General features: G+C 45.0%; 1 protein-coding gene across 1 annotated transcript in view; it reads right to left on the bottom strand.

Moving 5' to 3' along the window:
* Positions 1 to 13,613: 13,613 nt before the first annotated feature.
* The window catches only part of LOC140692858 (N-acetylated-alpha-linked acidic dipeptidase 2-like), a 60,075-nt gene continuing 46,016 nt past the window's right edge, over positions 13,614 to 27,672 (bottom strand). Inside the window, exon 16 of the mRNA XM_072957091.1 lies at positions 13,614 to 13,885. The gene's annotated coding sequence lies outside the window, so the exon portion shown is untranslated. The remainder of the gene's footprint in view (positions 13,886 to 27,672) is intronic.

Here is a 27,672-nt window from a genome sequence, read left to right as displayed (position 1 = left end):
GTCTGAGGGATCCAGGGGGCCTTGAATTTGAAATCAGAATGAAAAGCCTTAGGATATGCTACATTCATAACCTGGGCTGGGATTATGGTTTGGTTTGAGTCACAGGATGCGCAACAACTCTGTGGTTGCCTTCGTGCACCCGTGCCACAAGGATGAGAGGACAAGGAAGAGTGGTCCAAGTCCACAGCGCGAGAAGAGGAAGCATTCCCTTCAGCACTATCTCCCAAAAGCGGATGCTACATTTTGGATGGCACCGGCACGGTATGGCACCTAGGACAACAAGGAAGGTCTGCGGGATCATTCCAGCAGGCCCTGATATGTGACATCCATAGATATGCTTCCACTGGTGTTTCTGTAGACAGAGAAGCTCTGGAAAGAACTGATTTCATTGGGACATTCCCGTGGCAATAAAAAGCAGAAGAGCACTCTCAGTTTGCTGTTTTGGAAACACTCCAAAATGACATAGAGAAGAATGCAGAGCTGAGAACTTTTAGAAGCTTCATTTCCACAAGAGGAAGTGTCCTGTGCACTTTCAGAAGTGTGAGATAAGTATAATCAAAATGAAGTTATGCTAATCGAAGTAGAATGGGTTGTTCATCACAACTAATGCAACACCAGCAATTGGAGATATACCAAACAACACACACAGGTACAGGTTATGGCATCAATGCCTAGGAGAAATTGTCCTCACAGAAATCCCATGGAATTGCGTAGAGACAAGAGTCTAAAATTTTCAATTAACAAAGCCCTAGAAGTCTACATTAGATACCTGATATTACCTGACCAGTAGAGATGAAGAAGAACAGTAAAAGAAACAGGAAGTACCATTTTCAGTTCCAAAGATATTGAAGGCGCAAAAGATAAGCTTTCAAACAACTAGTCTGCAAAACGCTATCCAGAACAAGTGTTGAAAATGAAGGTCAGGAAAACACTGAAGAACACCAGTGTCTCAGAATCACAAAAGGCAGAATACCAGAAAAGGGGAAGAGAAAGTCTCAACACGAGCCAAAAATATCAGGAAACTCAATGGTTGTGATAATATCAGGGCTAGAATTCAGTCCTTAGCAGACTAGATAATGCAGAGGGACGCGTGAATGACTGTGAAGACAGGGGAAGAGAAAAACTTCGGTCAGAAGCAGACATAGGAAAGCAAGTGCAAACAAATGAAAACATTGCAGTTGAACCCTGGGTTAAGACAGGGCATGAAAGAATAGAAATCATGAGTCCCAGATGGAAAAGCAAGAGATAAAACAACAAAAAGTGTCTGAAAATTTATCTGTAGAAAAATCAGACTGAAACTTGCTGAAAGCCAAGAAAGAATCATCTATGCGAATTCAGGAATTACACAGCATCCGAAGGAGGTGGAATCCCAATAGACCTACCAGCAGCTGTATGATTCAAATCAACAAAGTTCACGAATATCCGAGTGATTTAAAATGCACCTGGAGGAAACAACATAGTCACAAGGAAACCTCCAGAGGGGTTTCAGCTGATATCTCGGCAGCAATATTGCAGGACAGGGAGGAGTGCCAGGACACAGACCATATCCTGAATGGCCAAATGCTGCCACCTAGGGTAGCCTATACCACATGAACACCATTCCAAATAACGGCAGAGCTAGAGAATTCTACAGACCGGCAAATCTAAAAGAATTCAGCAGTTCAAAAGTTTTTCTAAAAGAAAGGTTGAGAAAACTCCCCTGAATAGAAAAGCAGCAGGATGGAATGGAAAGAAGAAACCATTATTGGAAATGCAAGAAGAGCATGTGTGGCAGAGAAGAAAGAAGAAGAACTTAAGGAGGACATCAAAACCCTAAAGATGGGAGAGGGAAGCAGGAAATCATAGGTGATTGGAAGCACTCTCTTAAGTGAATCAGCTTATTTGACTCTGTTTGAAGCGAAAGGAGAGATGCATGGCCTGACGTGTTTGCAAAACAAGCGAGAAGAAGACCAACAAAGAATCAAACCAACAAACAAGCACCAAAATGGTATGGTTGGCTGACATATACAAAGGGAACCATGATTATTCAAAAGAAAATACTCAAGGTGAGGTCAAGGGTCATTCAGAACGCATCGACCCAGTATCGTGGCTTGCATGTACTCAGCACACTTGTATTCGGAAATCAGAAGCGTGCATTCATATTCGTAAATTTTGATTCATAAGAGCATATCGTGACCTAACACTAATGCCGATTTGGAATCAAATGGTTTCCTAGTCCGTGATGTAGACTTGTATGTCTTCCAACAGGATGAAGGAATGCCATATTCTAGGCTTCGTAGAGAAGAAATGTAAGAAGCCTATAACAAAGGCAAGTAGCTCTGCCAAAGTGTACTAAGTGCAAAAGAGACCGACAGCAAAGTGCACATTGGGGTTGGTTTCATTTCTTGAAATTTCAGCCCCCATGAATCCAATGGATCCATGTCCTGAGAGTGTGGGTGTTTCAGCAGAAATCAGGCGACGCATATGTATTCCGGGTGTACGGATATTATAGGAACATAAGTCTCCTTTAGTGGGTCCCTGTGTACTGTGAACTGTTAGAAAGTTTAAAGACGTGTGAAACCATCAACTGAAAAGGGACACACTTCCCTCCATTGGTACGGTGCTTAGAGCTCTGAACAAAAGGAAAGAGGGAAGAAGAAAGGCCCATGGGACGCTAGTGGGTAGAATCACATTTACCTTAGGAACCTCTCGTCGGATGCAGCCCCTCCCCCAACACTGACAAGATGCAGCAGCCATTGGGGATGGCAGTTAGCGGTTGGATTCCAGGTGGAATGTTGGTGTTTACCGCGAGGCTTGTTGTGGCTGTTGGATCCTAGGTAACCGGGCAGAGTTCTGTGGGTGGATCAGTGTGATGGAGGGGCTGCCGCCCTCTGTGGAGCTTGGCTTAGGTGTTTGGTCCGGGAAGCTGTGTAAGTTCGAGATACTGCTGCTGCCCAAAGACCTGAGGTCACAGGTCAGTTTCCAGAACCTGAAAGGGCAGACAGTGGAAGATCTGCCTGTCATCAGCTTACTGGTCAGGCTCCGAGGTACTTTCAGACTTGCCCAGTCCTGGTGAAGTCGACTTTAGGGGAGACACGAAGAGAAGCTGGCCGATAAGCTGGCTGCACGGATTGAGGAGAGATGCGAACACATGGATGAGAGATGTTCTGCTACAATGGAGAATACTGGCGTGGAGACAGCTGTAGAGGATACCAGGCTCAAAAGACATTCATGAGACATATTGAAACTCACTGATACAGGCAGAAACATACGGAGTGCCAACGTGGACTTGAGGAAGTTCCTCAATTCTCTTCTCCAAGAACGGGTCCAAGGTCCCTGACGTCTGAAGGAGAAGAAATGGCAGAGATGATCAAAACGCTCCTGTTCTTGGAAGAGGTCGTGAGAATCCACACGTCCCAAGGGGCATTCCCAAGCCATTCAGACCAAAATTCAACAAGCCCAGGTAAGCCTTTTCCCAGGTTTGGGCCTAGCTAGTGAGCACTTGCCCTTGCCTCCCCTCCACTCAGGCATCCATTTTGAAGGATCAGTACCTGAGCTGCAATGAAGCCATTACGAGAAGAGCAAGCCCCTCGTAGAATCAGAGTTCCTCCAGCTTCACTCTCTGTGAACAACAGTGAACACCTTAAAGGTCAAATAGTCTCGGCTGAAATAGATAAAATTGAATACTTAGCTCACACCTAGAAACGATGTCCTTCCGCTAGATTCAGCAAATGTTGTGTTTCTGTCTTCCCTGGGGTGAAGGGAGTGTGGTAAGTGAGGGGAATCTTTGACTGAACATGAATCTGTATTAGGCTTCAGTTTTTCAAGACAGTGAAGGTAAATAGTACAAGTCAGAAAGTGAACTGAACTGTAAAAGTCGCCAATGACATTAAAGACACAGCTTATGTGGATCGTCTTTCACTTGAGTCAAGCCCCCGGGGGCACTATATCATGGGGGTGCAGACTTGGTTGCGTTAAATGGCTTTAAACTACAGGATCGGATGATTAAGCGTTCTCAACACTGATAGAAAAACACCTGGTTCTCAATAGACTAGCATAACTGCAGCAGGATTCTCCTAGCTAGAATGCCTCTAGGTGCTTTTGGATTCAAACCTAAATGTATATATTTGGTTTGTTTCCTCTTGTATTTTCCTAGAGAGGGATGTTACCCCTTGAAATGCCAACATTGGCCAGTAGGTGTCATTGGGATACAGGGCACCACATGCACAAGTGTATCCAAGGTTGGGGGGTATTCCATGTTTCCAAAAGTTATTTCATGGTTCCTGTTGGTTTCGGAGGCTTCAACCTTAAAGAGCTGACATGACCCCTTGAACAGTTTGGACTGCTAGTTTGCATTCTATCTGTCTAGCTTTTCCGTAGAGCTGACACAATGTTACCAAAATTGACAAGTCTGGCTTCTAGGTCGATTGAGTGTGTTTCAAAAAATAACTCCATTTTCGTATAACTCCCAAAACATGTAAAGGAGTTCTGTTAAACTTCTTAAAGACTGCAAATGGGATATCAACACAATGTCAAAAGAGTTGTCTTCGGACAATCCCTCCCACCACGGCTGTATAGAAACAAAGAGCTAAGCAAATATCACATTTCTGTGAAATGTATCTGGATAGTGTTGATTCATCGATGCCCAGTTGGCAGAGAAGAAGTGCAACCTGCACTCACTCGCTCCCATGTACAGAGCAATGGAAACATCCACTCACCCAGCCCTTAGCATAGGACACTGGCCGAAGAGAGGTCTGTTACTCCCAAAGACAGGATGAGGCCTCAGGACACCTGGAAGCAGGAGAATGCAAAGCAGGGAATGGAAACTAGTGCAGGTTCGGACCCCTGGTGATGGAGCAACGAGGGTGAAACTCTGTTTAACTTGGACGCACACTCTCAAGCGGACAGGAGACATGGGTTTGAAGGTGATGTGCTGAGATTTACAAGAGTGCACAGCAGATGCTTGGCTGAGAGAACTCAAAGAAACCAGCGCAAAATATCCCCACAGTTAATTCTGAGACCAAGAACCCAGCTGCCAAATTTGAGGTAGCAGAGGCAATGGTCAGTGAGGCATAGAGCTACGGATGATGGCACACGCTGAGTCTCAGGGATCTAGAGTGCGTTGTGGGATGTGGTGGGTCGAATCAAGAGAGCAAACCGAACTGTGTACCGATAATAAATCAACCACACTGGTCGCGCGGTTGCGATTACCGATATGTCCCATGGCCACACCCAGTACATCTGCAGGACCAGGGACCAATTGGGATTTTTGCCAATAGAGCACGTGTGGGGCTGAATCAGAGATATCGTGCATCTGGTCTGAGGGATCCAGGGGGCCTTGAATTTGAAATCAGAATGAAAAGCCTTAGGATATGCTACATTCATAACCTGGGCTGGGATTATGGTTTGGTTTGAGTCACAGGATGCGCAACAACTCTGTGGTTGCCTTCGTGCACCCGTGCCACAAGGATGAGAGGACAAGGAAGAGTGGTCCAAGTCCACAGCGCGAGAAGAGGAAGCATTCCCTTCAGCACTATCTCCCAAAAGCGGATGCTACATTTTGGATGGCACCGGCACGGTATGGCACCTAGGACAACAAGGAAGGTCTGCGGGATCATTCCAGCAGGCCCTGATATGTGACATCCATAGATATGCTTCCACTGGTGTTTCTGTAGACAGAGAAGCTCTTGGAAGAACTGGTTTCAGTGGGACATTCCCGTGGCACTACAAAGCACAAGCGCACTCACACTCTGCTCTTCTGGAAACACTCCAAAATAACAGAGAGTAGAATGCAGAGCTGAGAACCTTTAGAAGCTCCATTTCCACCAGAGGAAGTGTCCTGTGCTCATTCAGATTTGTGAGATAAGCGTAATCAAAATGAGGTTATCCTAATCGAAATAGTATGGGGGGTTCATCACAACAAAGGCAACACCAGCAATTGGAGATAGACCAGACAACACACACAGGAACAGGACATGGCATCAATGTCTAGGAAAACTTGTCCTCACAGAAATCCCATGCAATTGTGTAGAGCCAAGTGTCTAAAGTTTTCACTTAACCAAGCCCTAGAAGTCTACATTAGATACCTGAAATTACCTGACCAGTAGAGATGAAGAAATACAGTAAAAGGAAAAGGAAGTACCATTTTCAGTTCCAAAGAGATTGAAGGCCCTAAAGATAAGCTTTCAGACAACTAGACTGCAAAACGCTCTCCAGAGCAAGTATTGAAAATGGAGGTGAGGGAAACACTGAAGAACAACAGTGTCTCAGAATCACAAAAGGCAGAATACCAGAAAAGGGGAAGAGAAAGCCTAAAGACGAGCCAAATAATCTCAGAAAACTCAGTGGATGAGAAAATATCAGGGCTAACATTCCGTCCTAAGCAGACGAGATATTGCAGAGGGACGCGTGAATGACTTTGAAGACAGGGGAACAGAAATCCCTCGGTCAGAAGCACACATAGGAAAGCAAGTGCAAACCAATGAAAACATTGCTGTTGAATCCTGGTTGAAGACAAGGCATGAAGGACTAAAATTCGAAAGAGTCCCAGATGGAAAAGCAAGAGATAAAGAAACAAACAATGTTTGAAAAGTTATGTGTAGAAAAATCAGACTGAAACTTGCTGAAAGCCAAGATAGAATCATCTAGGCGAATTCAGGAAGTACACAGCGTCCAAAAGAGGTGGAATCCCAATAGACTTAGCAGCAGCTGTATGATCCAAATCAACAAAGTTCATGAGCATCCCAGTGATTTAAAATGCGCCTGGAGGAAAGCAACATAGTCACAAGAGAACCTCCAGAGGGGTTTCAGCTGCTATCTCAGCAGCAATATTGCAGGACAGGGAGGAGTGCCAGGACATAGACCATAGCTTGAATGGCAAAATGCTGCCATCTAGGGTAGCCTATGCCACATGACCACCATTTCTAATAACAGCAGAGCTAGAGAATGCCACAGACCTGCAAATCTTAAAAGAATTCAGCAGTTCGAAACTTATCCTAAAAGAAAGGTTGAGAATTCTCCCCTGAAGGGATAAGCAGCAAGATGAAATGGAAAGAAGAAAACCCTTATTGGAAATGCAAGAAGAGCATGAGTGGAAAAGAAGAAACAAGAAGAAGGCAAGGAGGACATCAAAACCCTAAAGATGGGAGAGGGAAGCAGGAAATCATAGGGGATTGGAAGCACTCTCTTAAGGGAGTCAGCTTATATGACTCTCTGTTGGAAGCAAACGGAGAGATGCATGGCCTGACGTGTTTGCAAAGCAAACGAGAAGCAGACCAAGAAAGAATCAAACAAACAAACAACACAAAAAGGGTAGGGTGACATGAATATTCAAAAGAAATTACTCAAGGTGATGTCAAGGATCATTCAGTACGCATCGACCCAGTATCGCGGCTTGAATGTACTCAGCACACCTGTATTCGGAAATCAGAGGCGTGCATTTATATTCGTAAATATTGATTCATATGAGCATATCGTGACCTAACCCAAATGCCGATTTGGAATCCAATGGATTCCTAGTCCGTGATATAGACTTGCAAGTCTTCCAACAGGATGAATGAATGCCATATTCTACACTACGTCGAGAAGAAATGGCACAAGCCTATAACAAGGAAAAGTAGCTCCGCAAAAGTGTACTAAGATCAAAAGAGGCAGGCAGTAAAGTGCACATTGGGGATTGTATCATTCCTAGGAATTTCAGCCCCCTTGAAACAAATGGATAGATGTCCCGTGAATGCGGGTGTTTCAGCAGAAATCAACCGACGGCTATGTATTGCGGGTGTGCCCATATTACAGGAACAAGAGTTTCCCTTAGTGGGTCTCTGTGTACTGTGGACTGTTAGAAAGTTTAAAGACGTGTGAAACATTCAACTGAAAATGGACACACTTCCCTCCGTTGCTACAGTGCATACAGATCTGAACAAAAGGAAAGAGGGAAGAAGAAAGGCCCATGGGACGCTAGTGGGTAGAATCACATTTACCTTAGGAACCTCTCGTCGGATGCAGCCCCTCCCCCAACACTGACAAGATGCAGCAGCCATTGGGGATGGCAGTTAGCGGTTGGATTCCAGGTGGAATGTTGGTGTGTACCGCGAGGCTTGTTGTGGCTGGTGGATCCTAGGTAACCGGGCAGAGTTCTGTGGGTGGATCAGTGCGATGGAGGGGCTGCCGCCCTCTGTGGAGCTTGGCTTAGGTCTTTGGTCCGGGAAGCTGTGTCAGTTCGAGATACTGCTGCTGCCCAAAGACCTGAGTTCACGGGTCAGTTTCCAGAACCTGAAAGGGCAGACAGTGGAAGATCTGCCTGTCTTCAGCTTACTGGAGAGGCTCCGAGGTCCTTTCAGACTTGCCCAGTCCTGTTGAAGTCGACTTTATGGGAGACACGAAGAGAAGCTGGCCGAAAACATGGCTGCACGGATTGAGGAGAGATGCGAACACATTGATGAGAGATGTTCTGCTACAATAGAGAATACTGGCCTGGAGACAGCTGTAGAGGATAGCAGGCTCGAAAGGCATTCATGAGACATATTGAACCTCGCTGATACTAGCAGAAACCTACGGAGGGCCACCGTGGACTGGAGGAAGTTCCTCAATTCTCTGCTCCAAGAACGGGTCCAAGATCCCTGACGTCTAAAGAGAAGAGATGGCAGAGATGATAAAAACGCTCATGTTCTTGAAAGAGGTCAGATAATCCACACGACCCAAGGGGCAATTCCAAGCCATTCAGATCAAAGTGCACCAAGCCCAGGTAAGCCTTTTCCCAGGTTTGGGCCTAGCTATCAAGCACTTGCTCTTCCCTCCCCTCCACTCAGGCATCCATTTTGAGGGATCAGTACCTGAGCTGCAATGAAGCCAGTAAGAGAAGAGCAAGCCCCTCCTAGAATCAGAGTTCCTCTAGCTTCATCCTCTGTGAACAACAGGGAACCCCATAAAGGTCAAATACTCTCGTATGAAATAGATAGGAATTGAATACTTAGCTCCCACAAAGAAACGATGGCCTTCCGCTAGATTCAGCAAATGCTGGGATTATGTCCTCTCTGGGGTGAAGGGAGTGTGGTAAGTGAGGGGAATCTTTGACTGAACTTGAATCTGTATTAGGCCTCCGTTTTTCAAGACAGTCTAGGTAAATATTAGAAGTCAGATAGTGAACGGAACTGTAAAAGTCGCCAATGACATGAAAGACACAGCTTATGTGGACCGTCTTTCAATTGAGTCAAGCCCCCGGGGGCAATCTATCATGGGGGTGCAGACTTGGTTGCATTCAAGTGCTTTACCCAACATGATCGGATGATTAAGCGTTCTCATCACTGATAGAAGAACACCTGGTTCTCAGTAGCCTAGCATAGCTGCAGCAGGGTTCTCATAGCTATAATGCCTCTAGGTTCTTTGGATTCAAAGCTAAATGTATATATTTAGTTCGTTTCCTCTTGTATTTTCCTTGAGAGGGATGTTACACCTTGAAATGCCAACATTGACCAGTAGGTGTCATCGGGAGTAAAGGGCACCACATGCACAAGGGAATCCAAGCTTGGGGGTTATTTCATGTTTCCATTAGTTATTTCATGGTTCCTGTTGGTTTCGGAGGCTTCAACAGTAAAGAGCTGACATGACCCCTTTAACAGTTCGGACTGCTAGTTTGCATTCTATCTGTCTATGTTTTCCTTAGAGCTGACAAAATGTTACCGAAATTGACAAGTCTGGCTTCTAGGTCGATTGAGTGTGTTTCAAAAAATAACTCCATTTTCGTATAACTCCCAAAACATTTATATCAATTCTATTAAATTTTTAAAGACTGCAAATGAGATATCAACACAATGTCAAAACTGGAGTCTTCGGACAATCCCTCCCACCACGGCTGTATAGAAACAAAGAGATAAAAAGAAATCACATTTCTGTGAAATGTATCTGGAAAGTGTTGATTCATCGATGCCCAGTTGACAGAGAAGCAGTGCAACCTGCGCTCACTCGCTCCCATGAACACAGCAATGGAAACATCCACTCACCCAGCCCTTGGCACAGGACACTTGCCGAAGAGAGGTCTGTTACTTCCAAAGACAGGATGAGGCCTCAGAACACCTGGAAGCAGGAGAAGGAAAAGCAGGGAATGGATACCAGTGCATGGTCTGAGCCCTGTTGATGGAGCAGTAAAGGTGAAACTCTCTTTAACTTGGACGCACACTCGCAAGCGGACAGGAGACATGGGATTGAAGGTGATGCGCTGAGTGTTAGAAGAGTGCACAGCAGATGCTTGGCTGACAGAACTCAAAGAATCCAGTGCAAAATATCCCCACAGTTGATTCTGAGACCAAGCTCCGAGCTGCCAAATTTGAGGTAGCAGAGGCAGCGTTCAGGGAGGGATAGGGCTACGGATGGTGGCACACGCTGAGTCTCAGGGATCTGGAGTGCGTTGTGGGATGTGGTGGGTCCTATCAAGAGAGCAAACCGACCTGGGACCCCAATGAGCAAGCAACCACCCTGGCGCGCGCAGTTGAAATTATCGATATGTCCCATGGCCACACCCAGTGCATCTGCAGGACCAGAGACCAATTTGGCATTTTGCCAATAGAGCATGTGTGGGGCTGAATCAGAGATATTGTGCATCGGGTCTGAGGGATCCAGGGGGCCTTGGGCTTGAATTCAGAATGAAAAGCCTTAGGATCTGCTACATTCATAACCTGGGCTGTGATTATGGTTTGGTTTGAGGCACAGGATGTGCAACAGCTCTGTGGTTGGCTTCGTGCACCCGTGCCACAAGGATGAGAGGACAAGGAAGTGTGGTCCAAGACCACAGCGTGAGAAGAGGAAGGATTTCCTTCAGTTTATCTCTCAAAAGCGGATGCTACATTTTGGATGGCACCGGCACGGTTCGGCAGCGAGGACACCAAGTTCGGGCTGCGGGATCATTCCAGCAGGCCCTGATGTGTGACATCCATAGATATGCTTCCACTGGTGTTTCTGTAGACAGAGAAGCTCTTGGAAGAACTGGTTTCAGTGGGACATTCCCGTGGCACTACAAAGCACAAGCGCACTCACACTCTGCTCTTCTGGAAACACTCCAAAATAACAGAGAGTAGAATGCAGAGCTGAGAACCTTTAGAAGCTCCATTTCCACCAGAGGAAGTGTCCTGTGCTCTTTCAGATTTGTGAGATAAGCGTAATCAAAATGAGGTTATCCTAATCGAAATAGTATGGGGGGTTCATCACAACAAAGGCAACACCAGCAATTGGAGATAGACCAGACAACACACACAGGAACAGGACATGGCATCAATGTCTAGGAAAACTTGTCCTCACAGAAATCCCATGCAATTGTGTAGAGCCAAGTGTCTAAAGTTTTCACTTAACCAAGCCCTAGAAGTCTACATTAGATACCTGAAATTACCTGACCAGTAGAGATGAAGAAATACAGTAAAAGGAAAAGGAAGTACCATTTTCAGTTCCAAAGAGATTGAAGGCCCTAAAGATAAGCTTTCAGACAACTAGACTGCAAAACGCTCTCCAGAGCAAGTATTGAAAATGGAGGTGAGGGAAACACTGAAGAACAACAGTGTCTCAGAATCACAAAAGGCAGAATACCAGAAAAGGGGAAGAGAAAGCCTAAAGACGAGCCAAATAATCTCAGAAAACTCAGTGGATGAGAAAATATCAGGGCTAACATTCCGTCCTAAGCAGACGAGATATTGCAGAGGGACGCGTGAATGACTTTGAAGACAGGGGAACAGAAATCCCTCGGTCAGAAGCACACATAGGAAAGCAAGTGCAAACCAATGAAAACATTGCTGTTGAATCCTGGTTGAAGACAAGGCATGAAGGACTAAAATTCGAAAGAGTCCCAGATGGAAAAGCAAGAGATAAAGAAACAAACAATGTTTGAAAAGTTATGTGTAGAAAAATCAGACTGAAACTTGCTGAAAGCCAAGATAGAATCATCTAGGCGAATTCAGGAAGTACACAGCGTCCAAAAGAGGTGGAATCCCAATAGACTTAGCAGCAGCTGTATGATCCAAATCAACAAAGTTCATGAGCATCCCAGTGATTTAAAATGCGCCTGGAGGAAAGCAACATAGTCACAAGAGAACCTCCAGAGGGGTTTCAGCTGCTATCTCAGCAGCAATATTGCAGGACAGGGAGGAGTGCCAGGACATAGACCATAGCTTGAATGGCAAAATGCTGCCATCTAGGGTAGCCTATGCCACATGACCACCATTTCTAATACCAGCAGAGCTAGAGAATGCCACAGACCTGCAAATCTTAAAAGAATTCAGCAGTTCGAAACTTATCCTAAAAGAAAGGTTGAGAATTCTCCCCTGAAGGGATAAGCAGCAAGATGAAATGGAAAGAAGAAAACCCTTATTGGAAATGCAAGAAGAGCATGAGTGGAAAAGAAGAAACAAGAAGAAGGCAAGGAGGACATCAAAACCCTAAAGATGGGAGAGGGAAGCAGGAAATCATAGGGGATTGGAAGCACTCTCTTAAGGGAGTCAGCTTATATGACTCTCTGTTGGAAGCAAACGGAGAGATGCATGGCCTGACGTGTTTGCAAAGCAAACGAGAAGCAGACCAAGAAAGAATCAAACAAACAAACAACACAAAAAGGGTAGGGTGACATGAATATTCAAAAGAAATTACTCAAGGTGATGTCAAGGATCATTCAGTACGCATCGACCCAGTATCGCGGCTTGAATGTACTCAGCACACCTGTATTCGGAAATCAGAGGCGTGCATTTATATTCGTAAATATTGATTCATATGAGCATATCGTGACCTAACCCAAATGCCGATTTGGAATCCAATGGATTCCTAGTCCGTGATATAGACTTGCAAGTCTTCCAACAGGATGAATGAATGCCATATTCTACACTACGTCGAGAAGAAATGGCACAAGCCTATAACAAGGAAAAGTAGCTCCGCAAAAGTGTACTAAGATCAAAAGAGGCAGGCAGTAAAGTGCACATTGGGGATTGTATCATTCCTAGGAATTTCAGCCCCCTTGAAACAAATGGATAGATGTCCCGTGAATGCGGGTGTTTCAGCAGAAATCAACCGACGGCTATGTATTGCGGGTGTGCCCATATTACAGGAACAAGAGTTTCCCTTAGTGGGTCTCTGTGTACTGTGAACTGTTAGAAAGTTTAAAGACGTGTGAAACATTCAACTGAAAATGGACACACTTCCCTCCGTTGCTACAGTGCATACAGATCTGAACAAAAGGAAAGAGGGAAGAAGAAAGGCCCATGGGACGCTAGTGGGTAGAATCACATTTACCTTAGGAACCTCTCGTCGGATGCAGCCCCTCCCCCAACACTGACAAGATGCAGCAGCCATTGGGGATGGCAGTTAGCGGTTGGATTCCAGGTGGAATGTTGGTGTGTACCGCGAGGCTTGTTGTGGCTGGTGGATCCTAGGTAACCGGGCAGAGTTCTGTGGGTGGATCAGTGCGATGGAGGGGCTGCCGCCCTCTGTGGAGCTTGGCTTAGGTCTTTGGTCCGGGAAGCTGTGTCAGTTCGAGATACTGCTGCTGCCCAAAGACCTGAGTTCACGGGTCAGTTTCCAGAACCTGAAAGGGCAGACAGTGGAAGATCTGCCTGTCTTCAGCTTACTGGAGAGGCTCCGAGGTCCTTTCAGACTTGCCCAGTCCTGTTGAAGTCGACTTTATGGGAGACACGAAGAGAAGCTGGCCGAAAACATGGCTGCACGGATTGAGGAGAGATGCGAACACATTGATGAGAGATGTTCTGCTACAATAGAGAATACTGGCCTGGAGACAGCTGTAGAGGATAGCAGGCTCGAAAGGCATTCATGAGACATATTGAACCTCGCTGATACTAGCAGAAACCTACGGAGGGCCACCGTGGACTGGAGGAAGTTCCTCAATTCTCTGCTCCAAGAACGGGTCCAAGATCCCTGACGTCTAAAGAGAAGAGATGGCAGAGATGATAAAAACGCTCATGTTCTTGAAAGAGGTCAGATAATCCACACGACCCAAGGGGCAATTCCAAGCCATTCAGATCAAAGTGCACCAAGCCCAGGTAAGCCTTTTCCCAGGTTTGGGCCTAGCTATCAAGCACTTGCTCTTCCCTCCCCTCCACTCAGGCATCCATTTTGAGGGATCAGTACCTGAGCTGCAATGAAGCCAGTAAGAGAAGAGCAAGCCCCTCCTAGAATCAGAGTTCCTCTAGCTTCATCCTCTGTGAACAACAGGGAACCCCATAAAGGTCAAATACTCTCGTATGAAATAGATAGGAATTGAATACTTAGCTCCCACAAAGAAACGATGGCCTTCCGCTAGATTCAGCAAATGCTGGGATTATGTCCTCTCTGGGGTGAAGGGAGTGTGGTAAGTGAGGGGAATCTTTGACTGAACTTGAATCTGTATTAGGCCTCCGTTTTTCAAGACAGTCTAGGTAAATATTAGAAGTCAGATAGTGAACGGAACTGTAAAAGTCGCCAATGACATGAAAGACACAGCTTATGTGGACCGTCTTTCAATTGAGTCAAGCCCCCGGGGGCAATCTATCATGGGGGTGCAGACTTGGTTGCATTCAAGTGCTTTACCCAACATGATCGGATGATTAAGCGTTCTCATCACTGATAGAAGAACACCTGGTTCTCAGTAGCCTAGCATAGCTGCAGCAGGGTTCTCATAGCTATAATGCCTCTAGGTTCTTTGGATTCAAAGCTAAATGTATATATTTAGTTCGTTTCCTCTTGTATTTTCCTTGAGAGGGATGTTACACCTTGAAATGCCAACATTGACCAGTAGGTGTCATCGGGAGTAAAGGGCACCACATGCACAAGGGAATCCAAGCTTGGGGGTTATTTCATGTTTCCATTAGTTATTTCATGGTTCCTGTTGGTTTCGGAGGCTTCAACAGTAAAGAGTTGACATGACCCCTTTAACAGTTCGGACTGCTAGTTTGCATTCTATCTGTCTATGTTTTCCTTAGAGCTGACAAAATGTTACCGAAATTGACAAGTCTGGCTTCTAGGTCGATTTAGTATGTTTCAGAAACTAACTTCATTTTCGTATAACTCCCAAAACATTTATATCAATTCTATTAAATTTTTAAAGACTGCAAATGAGATATCAACACAATGTCAAAACTGGAGTCTTCGGACAATCCCTCCCACCACGGCTGTATAGAAACAAAGAGATAAAAAGAAATCACATTTCTGTGAAATGTATCTGGAAAGTGTTGATTCATCGATGCCCAGTTGACAGAGAAGCAGTGCAACCTGCGCTCACTCGCTCCTATGAACACAGCAATGGAAACATCCACTCACCCAGCCCTTGGCACAGGACACTTGCCGAAGAGAGGTCTGTTACTTCCAAAGACAGGATGAGGCCTCAGAACACCTGGAAGCAGGAGAAGGAAAAGCAGGGAATGGATACCAGTGCATGGTCTGAGCCCTGTTGATGGAGCAGTAAAGGTGAAACTCTCTTTAACTTGGACGCACACTCACAAGCGGACAGGAGACATGGGATTGAAGGTGATGCGCTGAGTGTTAGAAGAGTGCACAGCAGATGCTTGGCTGACAGAACTCAAAGAATCCAGTGCAAAATATCCCCACAGTTGATTCTGAGAACAAGCTCCGAGCTGCCAAATTTGAGGTAGCAGAGGCAGCGTTCAGGGAGGGATAGGGCTACGGATGGTGGCACACGCTGAGTCTCAGGGATCTGGAGTGCGTTGTGGGATGTGGTGGGTCCTATCAAGAGAGCAAACCGACCTGGGACCCCAATGAGCAAGCAACCACCCTGGCGCGCGCAGTTGAAATTATCGATATGTCCCATGGCCACACCCAGTGCATCTGCAGGACCAGAGACCAATTTGGCATTTTGCCAATAGAGCATGTGTGGGGCTGAATCAGAGATATTGTGCATCGGGTCTGAGGGATCCAGGGGGCCTTGGGCTTGAATTCAGAATGAAAAGCCTTAGGATCTGCTACATTCATAACCTGGGCTGTGATTATGGTTTGGTTTGAGGCACAGGATGTGCAACAGCTCTGTGGTTGGCTTCGTGCACCCGTGCCACAAGGATGAGAGGACAAGGAAGTGTGGTCCAAGACCACAGCGTGAGAAGAGGAAGGATTTCCTTCAGTTTATCTCTCAAAAGCGGATGCTACATTTTGGATGGCACCGGCACGGTTCGGCAGCGAGGACACCAAGTTCGGGCTGCGGGATCATTCCAGCAGGCCCTGATGTGTGACATCCATAGATATGCTTCCACTGGTGTTTCTGTAGACAGAGAAGCTCTTGGAAGAACTGGTTTCAGTGGGACATTCCCGTGGCACTACAAAGCACAAGCGCACTCACACTCTGCTCTTCTGGAAACACTCCAAAATAACAGAGAGTAGAATGCAGAGCTGAGAACCTTTAGAAGCTCCATTTCCACCAGAGGAAGTGTCCTGTGCTCTTTCAGATTTGTGAGATAAGCGTAATCAAAATGAGGTTATCCTAATCGAAATAGTATGGGGGGTTCATCACAACAAAGGCAACACCAGCAATTGGAGATAGACCAGACAACACACACAGGAACAGGACATGGCATCAATGTCTAGGAAAACTTGTCCTCACAGAAATCCCATGCAATTGTGTAGAGCCAAGTGTCTAAAGTTTTCACTTAACCAAGCCCTAGAAGTCTACATTAGATACCTGAAATTACCTGACCAGTAGAGATGAAGAAATACAGTAAAAGGAAAAGGAAGTACCATTTTCAGTTCCAAAGAGATTGAAGGCCCTAAAGATAAGCTTTCAGACAACTAGACTGCAAAACGCTCTCCAGAGCAAGTATTGAAAATGGAGGTGAGGGAAACACTGAAGAACAGCAGTGTCTCAGAATCACAAAAGGCAGAATACCAGAAAAGGGGAAGAGAAAGCCTAAAGACGAGCCAAATAATCTCAGAAAACTCAGTGGATGAGAAAATATCAGGGCTAACATTCCGTCCTAAGCAGACGAGATATTGCAGAGGGACGCGTGAATGACTTTGAAGACAGGGGAACAGAAATCCCTCGGTCAGAAGCACACATAGGAAAGCAAGTGCAAACCAATGAAAACATTGCTGTTGAATCCTGGTTGAAGACAAGGCATGAAGGACTAAAATTCGAAAGAGTCCCAGATGGAAAAGCAAGAGATAAAGAAACAAACAATGTTTGAAAAGTTATGTGTAGAAAAATCAGACTGAAACTTGCTGAAAGCCAAGATAGAATCATCTAGGCGAATTCAGGAAGTACACAGCGTCCAAAAGAGGTGGAATCCCAATAGACTTAGCAGCAGCTGTATGATCCAAATCAACAAAGTTCATGAGCATCCCAGTGATTTAAAATGCGCCTGGAGGAAAGCAACATAGTCACAAGAGAACCTCCAGAGGGGTTTCAGCTGCTATCTCAGCAGCAATATTGCAGGACAGGGAGGAGTGCCAGGACATAGACCATAGCTTGAATGGCAAAATGCTGCCATCTAGGGTAGCCTATGCCACATGACCACCATTTCTAATAACAGCAGAGCTAGAGAATGCCACAGACCTGCAAATCTTAAAAGAATTCAGCAGTTCGAAACTTATCCTAAAAGAAAGGTTGAGAATTCTCCCCTGAAGGGATAAGCAGCAAGATGAAATGGAAAGAAGAAAACCCTTATTGGAAATGCAAGAAGAGCATGAGTGGAAAAGAAGAAACAAGAAGAAGGCAAGGAGGACATCAAAACCCTAAAGATGGGAGAGGGAAGCAGGAAATCATAGGGGATTGGAAGCACTCTCTTAAGGGAGTCAGCTTATATGACTCTCTGTTGGAAGCAAACGGAGAGATGCATGGCCTGACGTGTTTGCAAAGCAAACGAGAAGCAGACCAAGAAAGAATCAAACAAACAAACAACACAAAAAGGGTAGGGTGACATGAATATTCAAAAGAAATTACTCAAGGTGATGTCAAGGATCATTCAGTACGCATCGACCCAGTATCGCGGCTTGAATGTACTCAGCACACCTGTATTCGGAAATCAGAGGCGTGCATTTATATTCGTAAATATTGATTCATATGAGCATATCGTGACCTAACCCAAATGCCGATTTGGAATCCAATGGATTCCTAGTCCGTGATATAGACTTGCAAGTCTTCCAACAGGATGAATGAATGCCATATTCTACACTACGTCGAGAAGAAATGGCACAAGCCTATAACAAGGAAAAGTAGCTCCGCAAAAGTGTACTAAGATCAAAAGAGGCAGGCAGTAAAGTGCACATTGGGGATTGTATCATTCCTAGGAATTTCAGCCCCCTTGAAACAAATGGATAGATGTCCCGTGAATGCGGGTGTTTCAGCAGAAATCAACCGACGGCTATGTATTGCGGGTGTGCCCATATTACAGGAACAAGAGTTTCCCTTAGTGGGTCTCTGTGTACTGTGGACTGTTAGAAAGTTTAAAGACGTGTGAAACATTCAACTGAAAATGGACACACTTCCCTCCGTTGCTACAGTGCATACAGATCTGAACAAAAGGAAAGAGGGAAGAAGAAAGGCCCATGGGACGCTAGTGGGTAGAATCACATTTACCTTAGGAACCTCTCGTCGGATGCAGCCCCTCCCCCAACACTGACAAGATGCAGCAGCCATTGGGGATGGCAGTTAGCGGTTGGATTCCAGGTGGAATGTTGGTGTGTACCGCGAGGCTTGTTGTGGCTGGTGGATCCTAGGTAACCGGGCAGAGTTCTGTGGGTGGATCAGTGCGATGGAGGGGCTGCCGCCCTCTGTGGAGCTTGGCTTAGGTCTTTGGTCCGGGAAGCTGTGTCAGTTCGAGATACTGCTGCTGCCCAAAGACCTGAGTTCACGGGTCAGTTTCCAGAACCTGAAAGGGCAGACAGTGGAAGATCTGCCTGTCTTCAGCTTACTGGAGAGGCTCCGAGGTCCTTTCAGACTTGCCCAGTCCTGTTGAAGTCGACTTTATGGGAGACACGAAGAGAAGCTGGCCGAAAACATGGCTGCACGGATTGAGGAGAGATGCGAACACATTGATGAGAGATGTTCTGCTACAATAGAGAATACTGGCCTGGAGACAGCTGTAGAGGATAGCAGGCTCGAAAGGCATTCATGAGACATATTGAACCTCGCTGATACTAGCAGAAACCTACGGAGGGCCACCGTGGACTGGAGGAAGTTCCTCAATTCTCTGCTCCAAGAACGGGTCCAAGATCCCTGACGTCTAAAGAGAAGAGATGGCAGAGATGATAAAAACGCTCATGTTCTTGAAAGAGGTCAGATAATCCACACGACCCAAGGGGCAATTCCAAGCCATTCAGATCAAAGTGCACCAAGCCCAGGTAAGCCTTTTCCCAGGTTTGGGCCTAGCTATCAAGCACTTGCTCTTCCCTCCCCTCCACTCAGGCATCCATTTTGAGGGATCAGTACCTGAGCTGCAATGAAGCCAGTAAGAGAAGAGCAAGCCCCTCCTAGAATCAGAGTTCCTCTAGCTTCATCCTCTGTGAACAACAGGGAACCCCATAAAGGTCAAATACTCTCGTATGAAATAGATAGGAATTGAATACTTAGCTCCCACAAAGAAACGATGGCCTTCCGCTAGATTCAGCAAATGCTGGGATTATGTCCTCTCTGGGGTGAAGGGAGTGTGGTAAGTGAGGGGAATCTTTGACTGAACTTGAATCTGTATTAGGCCTCCGTTTTTCAAGACAGTCTAGGTAAATATTAGAAGTCAGATAGTGAACGGAACTGTAAAAGTCGCCAATGACATGAAAGACACAGCTTATGTGGACCGTCTTTCAATTGAGTCAAGCCCCCGGGGGCAATCTATCATGGGGGTGCAGACTTGGTTGCATTCAAGTGCTTTACCCAACATGATCGGATGATTAAGCGTTCTCATCACTGATAGAAGAACACCTGGTTCTCAGTAGCCTAGCATAGCTGCAGCAGGGTTCTCATAGCTATAATGCCTCTAGGTTCTTTGGATTCAAAGCTAAATGTATATATTTAGTTCGTTTCCTCTTGTATTTTCCTTGAGAGGGATGTTACACCTTGAAATGCCAACATTGACCAGTAGGTGTCATCGGGAGTAAAGGGCACCACATGCACAAGGGAATCCAAGCTTGGGGGTTATTTCATGTTTCCATTAGTTATTTCATGGTTCCTGTTGGTTTCGGAGGCTTCAACAGTAAAGAGTTGACATGACCCCTTTAACAGTTCGGACTGCTAGTTTGCATTCTATCTGTCTATGTTTTCCTTAGAGCTGACAAAATGTTACCGAAATTGACAAGTCTGGCTTCTAGGTCGATTTAGTATGTTTCAGAAACTAACTTCATTTTCGTATAACTCCCAAAACATTTATATCAATTCTATTAAATTTTTAAAGACTGCAAATGAGATATCAACACAATGTCAAAACTGGAGTCTTCGGACAATCCCTCCCACCACGGCTGTATAGAAACAAAGAGATAAAAAGAAATCACATTTCTGTGAAATGTATCTGGAAAGTGTTGATTCATCGATGCCCAGTTGACAGAGAAGCAGTGCAACCTGCGCTCACTCGCTCCTATGAACACAGCAATGGAAACATCCACTCACCCAGCCCTTGGCACAGGACACTTGCCGAAGAGAGGTCTGTTACTTCCAAAGACAGGATGAGGCCTCAGAACACCTGGAAGCAGGAGAAGGAAAAGCAGGGAATGGATACCAGTGCATGGTCTGAGCCCTGTTGATGGAGCAGTAAAGGTGAAACTCTCTTTAACTTGGACGCACACTCACAAGCGGACAGGAGACATGGGATTGAAGGTGATGCGCTGAGTGTTAGAAGAGTGCACAGCAGATGCTTGGCTGACAGAACTCAAAGAATCCAGTGCAAAATATCCCCACAGTTGATTCTGAGAACAAGCTCCGAGCTGCCAAATTTGAGGTAGCAGAGGCAGCGTTCAGGGAGGGATAGGGCTACGGATGGTGGCACACGCTGAGTCTCAGGGATCTGGAGTGCGTTGTGGGATGTGGTGGGTCCTATCAAGAGAGCAAACCGACCTGGGACCCCAATGAGCAAGCAACCACCCTGGCGCGCGCAGTTGAAATTATCGATATGTCCCATGGCCACACCCAGTGCATCTGCAGGACCAGAGACCAATTTGGCATTTTGCCAATAGAGCATGTGTGGGGCTGAATCAGAGATATTGTGCATCGGGTCTGAGGGATCCAGGGGGCCTTGGGCTTGAATTCAGAATGAAAAGCCTTAGGATCTGCTACATTCATAACCTGGGCTGTGATTATGGTTTGGTTTGAGGCACAGGATGTGCAACAGCTCTGTGGTTGGCTTCGTGCACCCGTGCCACAAGGATGAGAGGACAAGGAAGTGTGGTCCAAGACCACAGCGTGAGAAGAGGAAGGATTTCCTTCAGTTTATCTCTCAAAAGCGGATGCTACATTTTGGATGGCACCGGCACGGTTCGGCAGCGAGGACACCAAGTTCGGGCTGCGGGATCATTCCAGCAGGCCCTGATGTGTGACATCCATAGATATGCTTCCACTGGTGTTTCTGTAGACAGAGAAGCTCTTGGAAGAACTGGTTTCAGTGGGACATTCCCGTGGCACTACAAAGCACAAGCGCACTCACACTCTGCTCTTCTGGAAACACTCCAAAATAACAGAGAGTAGAATGCAGAGCTGAGAACCTTTAGAAGCTCCATTTCCACCAGAGGAAGTGTCCTGTGCTCTTTCAGATTTGTGAGATAAGCGTAATCAAAATGAGGTTATCCTAATCGAAATAGTATGGGGGGTTCATCACAACAAAGGCAACACCAGCAATTGGAGATAGACCAGACAACACACACAGGAACAGGACATGGCATCAATGTCTAGGAAAACTTGTCCTCACAGAAATCCCATGCAATTGTGTAGAGCCAAGTGTCTAAAGTTTTCACTTAACCAAGCCCTAGAAGTCTACATTAGATACCTGAAATTACCTGACCAGTAGAGATGAAGAAATACAGTAAAAGGAAAAGGAAGTACCATTTTCAGTTCCAAAGAGATTGAAGGCCCTAAAGATAAGCTTTCAGACAACTAGACTGCAAAACGCTCTCCAGAGCAAGTATTGAAAATGGAGGTGAGGGAAACACTGAAGAACAGCAGTGTCTCAGAATCACAAAAGGCAGAATACCAGAAAAGGGGAAGAGAAAGCCTAAAGACGAGCCAAATAATCTCAGAAAACTCAGTGGATGAGAAAATATCAGGGCTAACATTCCGTCCTAAGCAGACGAGATATTGCAGAGGGACGCGTGAATGACTTTGAAGACAGGGGAACAGAAATCCCTCGGTCAGAAGCACACATAGGAAAGCAAGTGCAAACCAATGAAAACATTGCTGTTGAATCCTGGTTGAAGACAAGGCATGAAAGACTAAAATTCGAAAGAGTCCCAGATGGAAAAGCAAGAGATAAAGAAACAAACAATGTTTGAAAAGTTATGTGTAGAAAAATCAGACTGAAACTTGCTGAAAGCCAAGATAGAATCATCTAGGCGAATTCAGGAAGTACACAGCGTCCAAAAGAGGTGGAATCCCAATAGACTTAGCAGCAGCTGTATGATCCAAATCAACAAAGTTCATGAGCATCCCAGTGATTTAAAATGCGCCTGGAGGAAAGCAACATAGTCACAAGAGAACCTCCAGAGGGGTTTCAGCTGCTATCTCAGCAGCAATATTGCAGGACAGGGAGGAGTGCCAGGACATAGACCATAGCTTGAATGGCAAAATGCTGCCATCTAGGGTAGCCTATGCCACATGACCACCATTTCTAATAACAGCAGAGCTAGAGAATGCCACAGACCTGCAAATCTTAAAAGAATTCAGCAGTTCGAAACTTATCCTAAAAGAAAGGTTGAGAATTCTCCCCTGAAGGGATAAGCAGCAAGATGAAATGGAAAGAAGAAAACCCTTATTGGAAATGCAAGAAGAGCATGAGTGGAAAAGAAGAAACAAGAAGAAGGCAAGGAGGACATCAAAACCCTAAAGATGGGAGAGGGAAGCAGGAAATCATAGGGGATTGGAAGCACTCTCTTAAGGGAGTCAGCTTATATGACTCTCTGTTGGAAGCAAACGGAGAGATGCATGGCCTGACGTGTTTGCAAAGCAAACGAGAAGCAGACCAAGAAAGAATCAAACAAACAAACAACACAAAAAGGGTAGGGTGACATGAATATTCAAAAGAAATTACTCAAGGTGATGTCAAGGATCATTCAGTACGCATCGACCCAGTATCGCGGCTTGAATGTACTCAGCACACCTGTATTCGGAAATCAGAGGCGTGCATTTATATTCGTAAATATTGATTCATATGAGCATATCGTGACCTAACCCAAATGCCGATTTGGAATCCAATGGATTCCTAGTCCGTGATATAGACTTGCAAGTCTTCCAACAGGATGAATGAATGCCATATTCTACACTACGTCGAGAAGAAATGGCACAAGCCTATAACAAGGAAAAGTAGCTCCGCAAAAGTGTACTAAGATCAAAAGAGGCAGGCAGTAAAGTGCACATTGGGGATTGTATCATTCCTAGGAATTTCAGCCCCCTTGAAACAAATGGATAGATGTCCCGTGAATGCGGGTGTTTCAGCAGAAATCAACCGACGGCTATGTATTGCGGGTGTGCCCATATTACAGGAACAAGAGTTTCCCTTAGTGGGTCTCTGTGTACTGTGAACTGTTAGAAAGTTTAAAGACGTGTGAAACATTCAACTGAAAATGGACACACTTCCCTCCGTTGCTACAGTGCATACAGATCTGAACAAAAGGAAAGAGGGAAGAAGAAAGGCCCATGGGACGCTAGTGGGTAGAATCACATTTACCTTAGGAACCTCTCGTCGGATGCAGCCCCTCCCCCAACACTGACAAGATGCAGCAGCCATTGGGGATGGCAGTTAGCGGTTGGATTCCAGGTGGAATGTTGGTGTGTACCGCGAGGCTTGTTGTGGCTGGTGGATCCTAGGTAACCGGGCAGAGTTCTGTGGGTGGATCAGTGCGATGGAGGGGCTGCCGCCCTCTGTGGAGCTTGGCTTAGGTCTTTGGTCCGGGAAGCTGTGTCAGTTCGAGATACTGCTGCTGCCCAAAGACCTGAGTTCACGGGTCAGTTTCCAGAACCTGAAAGGGCAGACAGTGGAAGATCTGCCTGTCTTCAGCTTACTGGAGAGGCTCCGAGGTCCTTTCAGACTTGCCCAGTCCTGTTGAAGTCGACTTTATGGGAGACACGAAGAGAAGCTGGCCGAAAACATGGCTGCACGGATTGAGGAGAGATGCGAACACATTGATGAGAGATGTTCTGCTACAATAGAGAATACTGGCCTGGAGACAGCTGTAGAGGATAGCAGGCTCGAAAGGCATTCATGAGACATATTGAACCTCGCTGATACTAGCAGAAACCTACGGAGGGCCACCGTGGACTGGAGGAAGTTCCTCAATTCTCTGCTCCAAGAACGGGTCCAAGATCCCTGACGTCTAAAGAGAAGAGATGGCAGAGATGATAAAAACGCTCATGTTCTTGAAAGAGGTCAGATAATCCACACGACCCAAGGGGCAATTCCAAGCCATTCAGATCAAAGTGCACCAAGCCCAGGTAAGCCTTTTCCCAGGTTTGGGCCTAGCTATCAAGCACTTGCTCTTCCCTCCCCTCCACTCAGGCATCCATTTTGAGGGATCAGTACCTGAGCTGCAATGAAGCCAGTAAGAGAAGAGCAAGCCCCTCCTAGAATCAGAGTTCCTCTAGCTTCATCCTCTGTGAACAACAGGGAACCCCATAAAGGTCAAATACTCTCGTATGAAATAGATAGGAATTGAATACTTAGCTCCCACAAAGAAACGATGGCCTTCCGCTAGATTCAGCAAATGCTGGGTTTATGTCTTCTCTGGGGTGAAGGGAGTGTGGTAAGTGAGTGGATTCTTTGCCTGAATTTGAATATTTATTTATCCTCAGTTTTTCAAAACAGTATTTGTAACTATTATAATTCTCTTATTGAAATGAAGTGTAATTGTTGGCATAGATATGTAGTGACAAATTTTTTGTGGACCATTTTTCCCTTCAGGCATGTACCAGGTGCAAATATGTGGTTGCCATATTTGTCAGGTTTAATTGTGTTTCTCAACATAATTGGATGATTAAACATTCTCATCTTTCATAGAAGAGTACATGATTCTCAATAGCCTAGCAAAACTTTTGCAGTGTTCTCGTATCTTTAATGTCTCTAAGTGCTATTGAAACCAAGCCTATATAAAAATACATTGTTTGGATTTCTTTGTGCTTTCCTAAATAGTAATGTTTCCCCTTGAATCGCCAACATTGACCAGTATGTGCCATTATTAGGAAAGGGCACCACATGAACAATGGAAACCCATGGTTGTGGTTGTTAATGATTCTAAGAATTATTTCATTGTTTTTCTTTGTGTTGGAAGCACCAAGAGAAAAGTGTTGACCTGCCTCCTTCAAGAATTTTGGCTGCTAACTAGTATTTTCTGTGTATTTTTCTTATTTGGGTATTTCAAGCTGATAGCTAAATATGGCAACTCTGTCTTGTAGTTAGATTTAGTATATTTCTAAAATATCTTTATTTTGATACACTTCCCATAATATGTAATTCAATTCTGTTAACTATTTGAAAGTCTGCAATGGAGGTACGTACACATTGTCAGACTTGGAATCTTTGAACACATCCTTCCATCATTGATATAGAGAAAAATATCTAAACAAGGATCAAGTGTCTGTGAGTTATGTCTAAATTTTGTTAATTTATCCATGCCAAACTGGCAGAGTACCAGTGCAAACTTCGCTCACTCTCTCCCATATATACAGCAAGATAAACATCCACTCTCCCGGCCCTTGGCTCAGGATCCCTGCTGAATAATGGCCAAACATCTCTTACTTCAAAAGTCAGAAAGTATTCTCACATAACCTGGAAAGAGTAGAAGGCAAAGTAGAGAATGGAAATCAGTACAGGTCCTGACCTTTGGTGAAGGAGCAGTAAAGGGGAAACTGTGTTTTACTGGGATGCACACTCTAAAGTGGACAGGTCATTTAAGATGGAAGACGATGCGCTGAGGGTTAAAAGAGTGCATAGTGGAAGTTTGATTGACATAACTGAAAGCAATAATCACAAAATTTCTCTGCAATTGATTCCCAGACCAAGACTGCATCTGCCAGTTTTGAGCTAGGAGTGCCTGTGGAATCTGTGTGTTAGGGGTGTGGCTGATGTCACAAATTTATTCCCAGGGGTTTGGAGATTGTTTTGGGCTGTGGTTGGTACTATCTAGAGAACAGATCTGCCTGGGTCCTCTCTTAATATTAAATCTGCTGGCATATGTGTTGTGGATTAGCTTAGTAACCCAGGGCCTTAGTCACAGCATTTTCACATCCACATTATAATTGCTCATTTTCTCCATAAAGGAGAAATGGTCTCAATCAGAGCCATCTTTATCTGGTTTCTAGAATCCAGGGCAATTTAGTGTTGAAATAAGATTCTATAGCCAAAAGATCTGCAACTTTCATAGGCAGGATTGAAATTTCTTATTGTCCAGTGCAGAGGTTTTTGAAATGCTCCATGCTTGCCTTTGAGTTCCCATGCCTTATTGACAAGAGTTCTTGGAGCAGAGATCTGAGGAAAAATAGGAGAATTTGAAGCTTTTCCATCAACCTTGCCTACCACATGCTAATGCAACTATAGTTGTGGTGCTGACCCAGTACTACACTTAGGACCCAATTGTGGCACTGCAGGATTGTTTCAGCAGTTTCTAATGTGTGACATCATTAAATTTGTTTCCACTTTTGTCTTTGTTTGCAGAGAACCTGAGGGAACCCATTATAAAATTTTGACTTTTCCGTGGCAACATTGAGGACGAATGCACTTTCATGAGTGTGTATTGGAACAATTCCCTCTCCACATATCCAGCCTGCAGCCCAGAAACCATTTGGAAACCTCTATTCCAGCAAAAATTAGTAGTCCCAGCACTGTCAGAGCTATGATAAACATTTAACCAAAATGACACTCTGCTAACTTTACTAGAATAGGTTATATTCACCACAACAAAAACCGCAGTAGCAATCATAGATATAACAGGCAACAGACACAGAAGGAATGCATGGCATCATTACATACCAAAAACAATCCTCACAGCATTAAAACTAAATGTGCACAGAAATGATTTCACTTACAAAAGCCGTTCAACTCTATAATAGATAACTGATAATCCTTAACCCATAGCGATAGAGAGATATAATAAAGTTAAAAGAACTATTCCAAATTTTCAAAAGACAGGAGTCTCCTGAAAGAACATCCAATGTATTAGACCCCCAAAATTTACTAGAACATGACTTGAAAAGGGAGGACATAAAACACTGAAGGAAATCTTGAGTCTATGAATACAAATGCAGGCTAGTATAAATGGAAAGAGAAACACTTTAGATGAGCCAAATATAATCAGAAAACTCAATGGTGAGAATAGCTAAGCTAAAGACAGTCCAAATCGGACTAGATAATGCACAGGAACAAATAAATGACTTAGAAAACAGGATAATCACAATCACTCAGTCAGAACACGACATAGAAAAGCTAGTGAAAAGCAATGCAAGCAATGCAACTGAAACCTGGGATAAGAGAAAACATACCAGTGTATGACTCATAGGGATCCCACATGGAAAAGAATAAAGACAAATGATTTGAAAAGGTATTTGAA

Source organism: Vicugna pacos, unplaced genomic scaffold, assembly GCF_048564905.1.
Source record: "Vicugna pacos unplaced genomic scaffold, VicPac4 scaffold_18, whole genome shotgun sequence".
Lineage (NCBI taxonomy): Eukaryota > Metazoa > Chordata > Mammalia > Artiodactyla > Camelidae > Vicugna > Vicugna pacos.
The sequence above is the reverse complement of the archived record's forward strand: the minus strand, read 5'-3'. Positions and strand labels throughout refer to the sequence as shown.